Below are 12,945 nucleotides of genomic sequence, written 5' to 3' on the forward strand. Positions count from 1 at the left end.
TCACAACCAGCTGTAATTGGGAGTCTCATGGGGAGGCACACAATTGGCTCAGCGTTGTCCAGGGTAGGCCGTCATTATAAATAAGAATTTGTTCTTAACTGACTTGCCTAGTTAAATAAAGGTTAAATAAATAATGGTACATAGTTTACTTGCATGCCCTAGATCAACATCTGTTTTTAGCTGCGCTTCTAGAGTCCTACTCTTTACATTTATGCATGCTCAGGTCATGACCTCTCCACACACTTGAGTCTCTACACTTTCTGCCTACATGTTCACAATCGATCTTACTGGCACAATACTACTGTACTCGGTGATGCGACAAAGTTAAAGTGTGAAATAACTGTTGCTGCAAAGTACAATAGAGAGGGAGGAGGGAGAGAGAGAGAGAGAGAGAGAGCTGTTAGCCTGGGTCGAGGTACATGGCTCAGGTCAGGGCTAGGGCCTGATCCTCACAAGATAATCTTGCACTTTAGAGATTTCCTGTTTGTCATAGCTACTCAAAACTGACTGTGTTTTGGTCCATACCCTGGCTTGGCCTGTTGGGGCCGAACAGACAAGGCCTGGTATTGGAGCTGTAGAGAACCATGGTAGGGGGTAGGGCGAACAAAGGGGGGTGGGGGTGGCGTAGGATGGGGGTAGGAGGGAGGGGGGGGGGGGGGTAGGAGGTTAAACGCTAAGGGTGACAAGGGTCACAAGTTCACCTGTGTCACCGAAAGCAGAGGATTTGTTGCCTCAGAGAAACAGGCTTTAGCAGTGCAGCTTTGACGCAGCAGGTTCTGTTTATGTCTATGGGCTACGCCACTAAGCTAGATTAGTGTAAATAGTGTGCCGGGTTACCCCAAAGGTGCTGAAAACATGGCCTTTTCTTCGGTTTGATTAGATTTAACGCCTAACGGGAACTCGTTCGCTTGTTTTCCTTGCTATTGTACAGGTTTTATTTTGAGGGGGGAATACGATCAAAGTCATTGCGTGGTGGTGTTTATTTCATGTTCTGTTCTGTTTTTAAAGCTCATTGTGTATATGACCAGGCTTCTTGTTTGGGGTATCTCACAATTTCCCATGGCCTGGAGATCAATCCTATGCCCAGTAAGTTTATTTCTCAACAAGCAGTCTTGCCAGCTGGTTGCCGACTGTGTAGGCCTATTATTGGGAATTTTCTGGTTGCTTCCAGCACAACGTTCCTGGAAGTTTGCAGCTAAAAACAGAAACAATGAGGTTCATTAACTGATCAGAGAGCTGTACTGGACTTGTGAGGCCTTGATTCTTCGAGTCAATACAGATATTGTCTCAGCTCCAGATCAAAGTGGTTCAGACTTGGGTTGTGTCCCAAACGGCAGGGCCCATAGAGCTTTGGTCAAAAGTAGTGCAATGTAGGGAATTGGGTAATGGTGCAATTTGGGACGCATCCTTGGACTGTTGATCAAGAGGTTTTCTCTGGTCAGATACATAGCTGGCACAACCGGAATCAGTCATTAGTCATTATCGGCCTAGTAGATAATTCCGTTGCAAAACAACAGCAAAGATCTAAGAAGGTCTAGCAAGAACCATTTGAATCTGATGAACCCTATTTGGAAGACGGGGGTTCTTTGTAAGACAAAAGGTTCTACCTAAAAACTTTAACATACCAAGAATGGTTTTTGGAGTGTTCTTTGATGATTCTTTGGGAGTCACAAGAAGGGTTCTACTCTTCTGAATCTGAATCAGCTTTTTTATTGTATTATTTATTTATTTTGAATAGTGCCTGAGCATTAGTGTTTACCTCAGTGTTAACACTTTAACATCAGGAGTTCGAGTGATCTGATCAATTTAAAAAGATATGAGAATTTAAAAATGTTTGTACCTATATGGGAATATTTGTGCATGTATCTGGTATTCCTTTAATCATTTTACATACAGTACTGACATATATCTTTGCCATGATTTATTTCTTTAAAAGTAGTATTTTCTGTGATTCTCTTGAGCAGAGAGTAGGAAAATAGAAGGGAGTATGAGTGAACTAGCAGTGTATTGTATTTATTTGTATTTAAATTGAACCCGTATTGGATGGTACACAGCCAATTGGCCAATATTACCATGTGTTGATTTTTAAGTGTAACATTTCTGTCTTGATTCAGAAGTTAAATTAACTTAACACTCAGTGGTGTAAAATAATCCCAGTGTTGGTGTTAGTAACCAGAGTTGAGTGTGATTGTGTCATTTTTACTATGTGTAAAGTAATACACTCAAAACCACACCCATCATTATCATATTTCCCAGCATTCTGTATTGGAGCTTGATTTTCAGAAATCTTTGTTTCAATATTTGTGTTTTTGCATATACATTGATTGGTTGATTAATCTTATGCTACACAAAGATAAATTACATTCATTTTCCTAAACTAATCTGGATTTATTGCACCCGTTACTGAGATGGTTGTTCCAGTTTAGATGATTTCGGGAGTCTCATTACTCAGTCTTGCCTATCCTGGCAGTCATTCTGAATGCAGGTAGCAGGTGATTAAAAGTTCAAATTGTTGCATATCTGGATTCCAATAGGATTTACACATCACTTTGCAAGCCAGCATAATGTGACTTGCAGGCCTGATGGGGCCTGTAAACTAGGAGTTCCCTAACACCACTGTGTTAGGTTATAACTAGGTTGTATGATATACAGTACCAGTCAGAAGATTGGACACTCTACTCATTCCAGGTATTTTCTTTCTTTTTACTATGTTCTACATTGTAGAATAATAGTGAAGACGTCAAAACTATGAAATAACACATATGAAATCATGTAGTAACCCAAAAAGTGTTAAACAAATCAACAGTGCTGGAAAAGCACTCAATTGTCATACTTAAGTAAAAGTAAAGATAACTTAATAGAAAGCGACTCAAATAAAAGTGAAAGTCACCCAGTAAAATACTACTTGTGTGAAAGTCTAAAAGTATTTGGTTTTAAATATACTCAAGTATCAAAAGTAAATGGAATTGCTAAAATGATCTTAAGTATCAAAAGTAAATGGAAAACTATTCTAATTCCTTATATTATGCAAACCCGACAGCAAATATTCTTGGTTTTTAATTGTTTTTTTTTAGGGGCACACTACAACACTCTGACATTAATTTACAAACAAAGCATTTGTGTTTAGTGAGTCCGCCAGATCAGAGGTAGTAGAGATGACCAGGTATGTGTGTGCAGGAATTGGACCATTTTCCTGTCAAAATATAACAAGTACTTTTGGGTGTCAGGGAAAATGTTTGAGAAAAAAGTACATAAAAAAAATAAAAAAAGTACATTTTATTTAGGAATGTAGTGAAGTAAAAGTAAAAGTTGCCCAAAATATAAATAGTAAAGTAAAGTACAGATACCCCAAAAACCACTTAAGTAGTACTTTAAAGTATTTTTACTATAGTACTTTACACCACTGAAAATCAAAATATATAGTTCATATTTGAGATTCTTCAAAGTAGCCCTTTGCCTTGATGACAGCTTTGCACATTCTCTCAACCAGCTTCATGGAGGTAGTCAGTCACCTCATGTAAAAACGAGGTAGTCACCGGTAACATAGTAGAACCATTTACAGGTGGTTCTATGAAAACCTCTCTGCAAAGGGTTCTACCTGGCACCAAAAAGGGTTCCCATATGGGGACAAACCAAAGAACCCTATATTATTCTACTTAGCACCTTTTTTTTCTACGAGTGTAGTACAGAGACATAGTTTGTGCGCTAGGTTAGACAGCAGCTCATTCAAAACCGTATCACATGACTGAGGCCGATGGGTTTTATTACTACTTCTGCCTCTCTAGACTCTCTGATGTTGACAACCGGGAATTATGGGAGTTTCGAGCCAGAAGTTAATAACAGCCTGTCACTCACATCGCCGTGGAGATTCACGCGAACATTCTTAGATGGTTTCATTATCTCAGGCAATTAGTTACAGTCAGTGCTGCATCTGTAATGGCACCCCATATTATACCATATATAGTGCACTACATTTGACCAAGGCCTATAGGTGTGACAGTGAGTGATGGAGGCTAAATTTAAGTTCCATAATGGATTACTTTGTCCTCAGGCTTAGTTTTAATCACTAGATGTCAAGGTTCTAGCTTAAAGGAGGTCAGCTGAGGTCAGCTCAGACCAGGTCAGCTCTATGTCTCTACTAACCTTTCAGCTGGTATTCTAGGTTATTTAAGGTAAAGGTCAAAGTTCTCGGTCGGGAATGGGATACTGTGTTGTGAAATACTAGTATGGTAGCAGATACCCATAGCCTTGCATTCATTGCGTTAACGCTATGGACACAGAGACATAAAAAGGGTATCCACTACTTCGTCTGACTCTGGGGAAGTAGATAAAGGGCCTCGTTGCCAACATCCTGAACTTTCCCTTTAACTTGCCATAAAACGGGCTATTCTCAGCTATATGTCAGGAGATACACTAGGCGAGGTGCAGTTAGACCTGTGGATCTGGTTCGGCTGTTTTGCTAGCCATGTAGGCTGTTATTTACAATGGTGTTTGTTCTTCACTGGTTGCCCTTTTCTTGCGGCAACAGGTCACAAATCTTGCTGCTGTGATGCACACTGTGGTATTTCACCCAGTAGATATGGGAGTTTATCAAAATTGGATTTGTTTTCGAATTCTTTGTGGGTCTGTGTATTCTCAGGGAAACATATGTCTGGTCATACAATGGTCATACATTTGGCAGGAGGTTAGGAAGTGCAGCTCAGTTTCTACCTCATTGTGTGGACAGTGTGCACATAGCCCGTCTTCTCTTGAGAGCCAGGTCTGCCTTCGGCGGCCTTTCTCAATAGCAAGGCTACACTCACTGAGTCCGTACACAGTTTAAGATTTCCTTCATTTTGGGTCAGTCACAGTGATCAGGTATTCTGCCACTGTCTGTGTACTCTCTGTGTAGGGCCAAATAGCATTCTAGTTTGCTCATTTTTGGGGGGTAAATTCTTTCCAATGTGTCAAGTAATTATCTTTTTGTTTTCTCATGATTTGGTTGGGTCTAATTGTGCTGCTGTCCTGGGGCTCTGTGGGGTGTGTTTGTGAACAGAGCCCCAGGACAAGCTTGCTTAGGGGGCTCTTCTCCAGGTTTATTTATCTGTAGGTGATGGCTTTGTTATGGAAGGTTTGGGAATTGCTTCCTTTTAGGAGGTTGTAGAATTTAACGTCTCTTTTCTGGATTTTGATAATTAGCGGGTATCGGGCCTAACTCTGCTCTGCCTGCATTATTTGGTGTTTTACGTTGTACAAAGAGGATAGTTTTGCAGAATTCTGCATGCCTAGTCAAAAATGTTTCCTCGTCTCCCGGCTCTCTCTCTCTTCAGAGAGAGAGAGAGAGAAGAGAGAAGAGAGAGAGAGAAGAGAGAGAGAGGAGAGAGAGAAGAGAGAAGAGAGAAGAGAGGAGAGAGAGAGAGAGAGAGAGAGAGAGAAAGAGAAAGAGAAAGAGAGAGAGAAGAGAGAGAGAGAAGAGAGAGAGAGAGAGAGAGAGAGAGAGAGAGAGAGAGAGAAGAGAGAGAGAGAAAGAGAGAAGAGAGAAGAGAGAAGAGAGAAGAGAGAAGAGAGAGGAGAGAGAGAGAGAGAGAGAATGAGAATGAGAAGAGAGAGAGAGAGAGAGAGAGAGAGAGAGAGAGAAAGAGAAGAGAGAGAGAGAGAGAGAGAGAAGAGAAGAGAGAAGAGAGAAGAGAAGAGAGAGAGAGAGAGAGAAAGAGAAGAAAGAAAGAGAGAGAGAGAAGAGAGAAGAGAGAAGAGAAGAGAGAGAGAGAGAAGAGAGAGAGAGAGAGAGAGAGAGAGAGAGAGAGAGAGAGAGAGAGAAAGAGAAGAGAGAGAGAGAGAGAGAGAAGAGAGAGAGAGAGGAGAGAAGAGATATAGAGAGAGAGAAGATCTGTTGTTGTTATCAGGAGGGTCAGGGACAGTTTATGCGGTGAGCAGACAGCACAAACACAGATACGATACAATAAGGAATGCAATCACAGCCCAGATACAATCGGACAGTCAATTCATGTTCTGTTGCGCAATAAAAACAAAATTGGGATGAAATACCCAGAATCCCAGATATGCCCCACTTTGTACACTACCAGTCAAAAGTTTTAGAACACCTACTCATTCCAGGGTTTTTATTTATTTTGACTATTTTCTACATTGTAAAATAATAGTGAAGACATCAGAACTATGAAATAACACATATCATGTAGTAACCAAAAAAGTGTTAAACAAATATTCATATTTTAGATTGGAATGTATTTCAGTTAACAGGTGTTCCTTCTTAAATGTTCATTTGTGGAATTTCTTTCCTTCTTAATGCATTTGAGCCAATCAGGTGTGTTGTGACAAGGTAGGGGTGGTGGACAGAAGATAGCCCTACTTGGTAGACAGCTCAATTAAGCAAAGAGAAACGACAGTCCATCAAAGGCCATGATTTGAAGAGGGAGGGGTTGCAGAATTCATTGGACAATACCCAGTAAGCAATACAAAAAAAGGAAAGGGAAAGGGGGATACCTAGTCAGTTGTCCAACTGAATGTAGTCATCTGAAATGTGTCTTCCGCATTTATCCCAACCCCTCTGAATCAGAGAGGTGCGGGGGGCTGCCTTAATCTGTACACAGTCAAAGTATACACATTCAAAGGTGAAAAACTGTAGATATGTTGTCAAAAGTGCAACTCAAGGCTAGAAGCATCAGAACCCATAGAAAGCATCTTTGGCCACAGTTAACCTTTTACCACCCGTGCAACCACAGTGGCCAGTGTACAGTACTGTAACCATAGTATCACTGTAACAGAAGTCAGGCGTAGGGATACACATATCAGATTTCTGCGTGCTCAGGTACTCTCCAAACAGGCCTTATGCTAGGGTCACCTTCACAGAGTCTGAAGTAAAGTAGCTCCCTAACAACAGTCTCTAATTCCACCTCAATAGACCTCTGTGTCTCGTTGGGAGGTGGTGAGTGGGTGTCCTAATGTTTAGGCTGTCTGACTACAAGTTACATAACTCGTTTTATCCGTTCTCTGTCCCTCTCTCTGTTTGTTTTACATAACATTTTTCTAAATTTCGAGGTGTGGATTATATAAATAGTGTACTCTAGACCATAGCGGGTCACTGTACTGTAGCGCTATTGTTTGCACAAGTCAAGGGTACTTCTCTTTCAAGACTGTGGGTTCAGTGAGGCTATGGCTCTTGTCTGACCCCTGTAATACAGTATAGCTAAGTGGAATGACTCAGTGACTATATCGCTATCTATGTACCCAAGGTAAGCCAACACAAACACACACACGCGCCTAGTCACCTTACCCATATACATATCTACTGTACCTCTATCACTCCACTATCCCTGCACATTGTAAATATGGTATTGGAACTGACTCTAAGTAGTTTCTTAATACTTATTATTATTTCTCGTGTTTTTGTTCTACCTTGTTATTTTTAGTGCTATATTGATATTGATTACTGCATTGTTGGGTTTGGAGCTTGAAATAAAGGTATTTCACTGTACTTGTGCACATGACATTAAAACTTGAAACACACACACACACTGCCATGACCCCTATCCTTTATGTGCTCTGTGTGTGTAGTGCAGATGTGAGTGACAGACAGAGAGATAGAAAGAGAGCAGTATAGTACATGCCTGATGAGATCTTTGTCTTCTATCCAACAGGGCCCTTGTGAGGTTATCCAGGTTGTTTACGTGATATGTAATGTTAATGTACTTATCGGGGTCAACGGGTTTGATTCCCTCACATGGGTTCTGCCTTCAGGGTCACAGCGATGACATCTAAAATCACCCACGTAATGCGTTTACACGAGTAACCTTCTGAGACTGCCTCCCGTTACTTTGTCTATGACGGCAGATGCCTTATTTTCTGTTCAGTTTCCACGGTAACCATTCCCGACATCCAACCTAATTTCAGAGTTCATCTGACCCTAAATGCACACTCCTTTCCTGACCTGTGTTCTAGTCTTGGAGGCTTACTGACAGTCTTGAGGTAAAAACAAACCAACTCTTTCTCTCTCTAGCCGGGCAAAATACAGAGGCAACTGACCCACTAAGACAGATTTGTAGTGAATAAATAAAATACATATGAAAAAACCATCTGTATCGACAGACAATTATTGTAGGATATCCAATAGGCTGTTTATCATCCATAGAGATAAACAATCTCCAATAGTATCCTTCTATGAGGCTGCATCCCTGCCTTTCCCCCTAATACCACCACCATTAACTTTAGCTAAATCACCCATCTTCACTAACTTAACTCATGCTGACAAAGCATTCCTTACACAGCTGAGAAAGTGTCCAGATATTTGAAGCATTCTGGGTTTTTTCAGTGTTATCCCAGTGTGACATCCAAATTAGCCTGGCGTCTAGTTTGAGCGCCAACATCTGTCCTGTTGTTGCCCAATAACGCATTCGCCGCACAGTCAGTGAGTGGCTCTTTTCTGGCTTCACACCCACAATCACATCTCCAGGCCTTATCTAGTTTTCCCATTATCATATAGTCCCCTGAGACAAAATAGAGTCTCTAGTGAGATATTGCGGGGGGAAATCAATCCCATAGATATTTTACGGATTCATATGGAGCGAGGCAGGGCGAGAAATTCAGGTTGTTTGCTCAACTTACTCTGACGAGAGATTTGTGCGATGAAATAAACTGCTATTGTATCGCCTGTGTTATTGTTTGAAGATTAAAGGTAGACTACAAACAATGAAAATTCTTTCCCTGGGACTTTTTGTAAAGAAATATAATAAAAAAGGATTGGGGGGGGGCTTTGATCTTCTGGTAGCATTGAAAGTCCCCTTGAGTTAGTCTCCAATGGTACATGTCTAACGTAAAAGAGACTGGGGTCAAGAGTGAAAAGAATAAGAGCTCCTTTTTAGACATGTATCTTGAGGCTAGATATATCACCTGCTTTTGCATGTGTCTGGTGGTGGTAGAACATTGGGCTCTTAAAGGGATAGTTCAGGATTTTGGCAATGAGGCCCTTTATCTACTTCCCCAGAGTCAGATGAACTCGTGGATACTGTTTTTATGTATCTGCTTGCAGTTTAAAGTTGCTAACTAGCTTTAGTGCAGTGACTGGAAGTCTATGGGAACGAGATTCCCTTAAAACACGCCACTTTGATACAGCTACGACCGGAAGTTACCTTTTTGTAGCAGATTAGGAGAATTTATGTAGCAGGTTAGGACAATTAGGTTAAAGTTAGGAAACGGTTTAGGATTAAGGATAGGGAAAATGCTCTCCTAACCTGCTATGAAAACTCTGTTCCTGTCATAGCTGTATTGAAGTGGTGTGTTTGTTTTAGGGAGTTGCCTATTGGAACAGCTAGCATGCTAGCATTCCTGTGGACTGCTAATGCATGGCGAAACCACCTCTAACTTCTTTCATACTGGATGCAGAGACAAAAATGGTATATTTCATCTGACTCTGGGGAAATCCCGAACTAACCCTTTAAAAGTAGTTACATATATTAGGATTAATTCATTATAAACTAAGTAAGTCATATACACTGAGTATACAAAATGTTAAGGACACCAGCTCTTTTCATGACATAAACTGACCAGGTGAATCCAGGTGAAAGCTATGATCCCTTATTGATGTCACTTGTTAAATCCACTTCAATCAGTGTAGATGAAGGGGAGGAGACAGGTTAAAGAAGGATTTTTAAGCTTTGAGAAAATTGAGACATGGATTGTGTATGTGTGCCATTCAGAGAGTGAATGGGTAAGACAAAATATTGAAGTGCCTTTGATTGGGGTATGGTGGTAAGTGCCAGGCACACCTGTTTGTGTCAAACACGGCAACACTGCTGGATTTTTCACGCTCAACAGTTTCCCGTGTGTATCAAGAATGGTCCACCACCCAAAGGACATTCAGCCAAGTTGACACAACTGTGGGAAGCAATGGAGTCCAAATGGGCCAGCATCCCTGTGGAACGGTTTCGACACCTTGTAGAGTCCATACCCCGACCAATTGAAGCTGTTCCGGGGGGCAAATGGGGAAGATGCAACTCAATATTAGGAAGGTGTCCCTAATGTTTGGTATAGTCCATGTAAAAAGAGTTGAACTGAAAAATTGGTAGATATTGACATTGTGATTCTGATTCATCACAGAGTGCTGGTTGAATGTTGCGTTATATACTTATGCTAACTGCTAGGGTTGATGGCATACTTAATGTTCAAAACAACACCAACAACACCCGAATATCATTTCCACAGACCAAAGAAGTGATTCTGTTCATCAACTCGTACTCGGCAAAACATATATAATGGCTGATTATTAGTGTTAGTTTGTTGCTGCAGCCTTATAAAGCACATTTGGGTGTTGGCACGGTTTGGGCCAGGAACAGATGGAAGGATGACACTAATATCTGGCTGTAGTATTAAAAGAGGTTGAGCTCATTGCAATAAACAGACATTACTGGAGAGAGCTGTGGTTACGTTGATCCTGGTGAAAGTACAATAGAGCTCTTCATACAAATGGACAACTGTCTCTGTTTCTCCATAAAGCAGTGCCATGCAAAGTCGGGGTCGCGGGGGAACTGCAGTGGGGTCGCCAAAATGTACAGAAATTCACATTTTTGAGAAAGCTAATTTGAAAAATACAATTTTATTGAGCATATGTTTTTTTTGGTTAAAAATGAAATGACCAATTTTAAGGTTGTGTCATTAGATTTGAGGTATGGTGGGGTCACAAGAAATTATTGGGGAAAAATAAGGTCCCCAGAAATTCTGGCAAAAAAAAATTGGGTCCCAGCTTAAAAACTTTGAACACCACTGCCATAGAGGTTTAACAGTTTAACTGTACAGTAGAAATTTGCTAAAGAAATAAAGACATACCAACTAACAAGTACTAGATGCCAGAATGTTTGTTGGTAGGTTCATGTAAAAACATTCAACAAACATTCCAGAAACAGGTATGCAGAGATAGCCCATAGGGAATAGGGTGCCATTTCATATGCATCCATGTCTGTATGTAGCCTGTCAGTTCTCTATCCTGACTGGGCTGGGTGTTGTCGTCCTTCACTATACTACAGTTCTGTTGGAGCTGTGTGTGTGTGCACAGTCACTGCAGCCAGCCTTGGCCCGCTGTCTGTCTGCTTGTTTCATAAGCAGGAGTCGGGATGACCTACATAACTCCTCCCAGGGAGGGGAAGTCACCTTGTCGGGGACCGGCCGGCAGCGAGGCAGGGGCGGGGGCGTGGGGTGGGGGTGGGTGGATGAGTTTATTGTGACGTGGCAAGGCAACTGGCTTACTGGCCCTGTATTCACCACACATCTCTGCATCGTTTTGCTGATATTACAGAGTTCAGTCAATGCATTTTGGTGTGGGAAAGATGACTGGGTTTAGGGGAAATGAGGTCTGCTTAGCAGGCTGATCATAAATAGAACCACCCACACATACACATACACACCCGTACACACACACACAGGCCCAGTGCCAGACAGATCCACTCACACACACACGCATCTCGATAGAGACTCCTCTAATCGCGCTAAGAAATTGAATGTGTGTGTAGATGGTCAAGGTTGAATTAGATCAGCGCTCCTGATCGTATCTGCTTGCCGCTGTTGGTTTACCCCCTCCAGCAAGCCCTGGCAGGAAGTGTGTGTGTTAGAGCCAGTGTGTGTGTGTCTGCGAGAGAAGATAGCTCGTTTGATGAAGGATGTCGGGAGAATGCTAACCAGACAATCACCTTGTGTGTTATTGATTGAGATGAGCGAGGTAATTAGATGGAAGGAGGGGGGCTGGAGGGAGGTCATTTTTATGTCTTGATACGACATGTCCTGTTTTTGTACCTATCTCCTTGTTTTTGTTGTTTCGGTGGGGGGTAGGGTGTGTGTGTGTTTCAATGCATGTGTGTCTATTTGTGTGCATAGATTATTTTTGTGTAAATCAGCAAAAATGTGTATTATAGACTAAACATATATTTTTTACCATGTACAACATTTACTCCACAGCACTGTAACTTACATTAAACACTTCAAATACCCTTGGAATAATAAGCCATCTTGTCAATAACAACGCTGTGCTCTGTCTGGTTTTTACGTCTCTCGCTACATAGACTGCTTTTGGTTACGGCTGACTCAGTATCTGGAGTAGACATTAATAACTGACATTAATGAATGTCCCGCCCTGAGAAACAAGCCTTCAATATGTTACCCACTGTACACAGTGTATTCACAACTGCTCCAGAGTTTACTCCCGCAATTTAGGCTGATGCCATGTGCATCATTTGAAAGGGTCACTTTCAAACCTTTCTACAGGACATCACTGTGCCGCTGTCGAGTTCCTGCCCCGAAAACTATGTCAGGTTTCACCCAGCGATTTAATCTGATCTCTGCTGATTCAGCGAAACTATTTGGAGCACCCAGGCCTGGTCCGTTTTTAAATGTTTGGGCAAAATATATACTTCTTTCCTTCCCTGCCTCCCTCTCTCTAGAGATGTATTTTATGGTGCGTGTAACTTACAGTATAGATTTGAACTTATCTACCGTAACGGCATAGCCATATCTTCTCAAAGCCTCATTTTCGACCTTGCCTAAGTACAGCAGGCCAATTGACCAATGACACTGGCTACACAGTACAATATTGAGTCGCCACTCAGTATTTCTTGCGTAACCCCAGTACGCTCTGGTTAAGTTGACCTAAGGCATAGGTGAACTCGTCTGGCATATTATTAGAAAATGTCCCCGTAAGCCATAATGACCCCGTAAGCTATAGTGACCCCGTAAGCCATAGTGACCCAGTAAGCCATAGCATGACTCACAACATAGAAAGGGAGAACAACATGATTGAGCAAACTTGTGTGATGTGTCATCACATCAACGCGTACATAAGTGGCCTACAATGCCCTGAGCCCAGTGACTAAGCGATCCACCTATATGTGTGTGTGTGTGTGTGACTAAGTGTTCGACCTATCCGTGTCATCAATAACAAGTTAAGTCCTCGCCCCTGATTACCACCTG

At 41.7% G+C, this 12,945-nt stretch overlaps 1 protein-coding gene across 3 annotated transcripts in view; it reads left to right on the forward strand.

Annotated features, from left to right (window-relative positions):
• The window catches only part of LOC139419016 (mineralocorticoid receptor-like), a 105,258-nt gene that overhangs the window by 42,036 nt on the left and 50,277 nt on the right, over positions 1 to 12,945 (forward strand). The window lies entirely within an intron of this gene.

Source organism: Oncorhynchus clarkii, chromosome 10, assembly GCF_045791955.1.
Source record: "Oncorhynchus clarkii lewisi isolate Uvic-CL-2024 chromosome 10, UVic_Ocla_1.0, whole genome shotgun sequence".
NCBI lineage: Eukaryota > Metazoa > Chordata > Actinopteri > Salmoniformes > Salmonidae > Oncorhynchus > Oncorhynchus clarkii.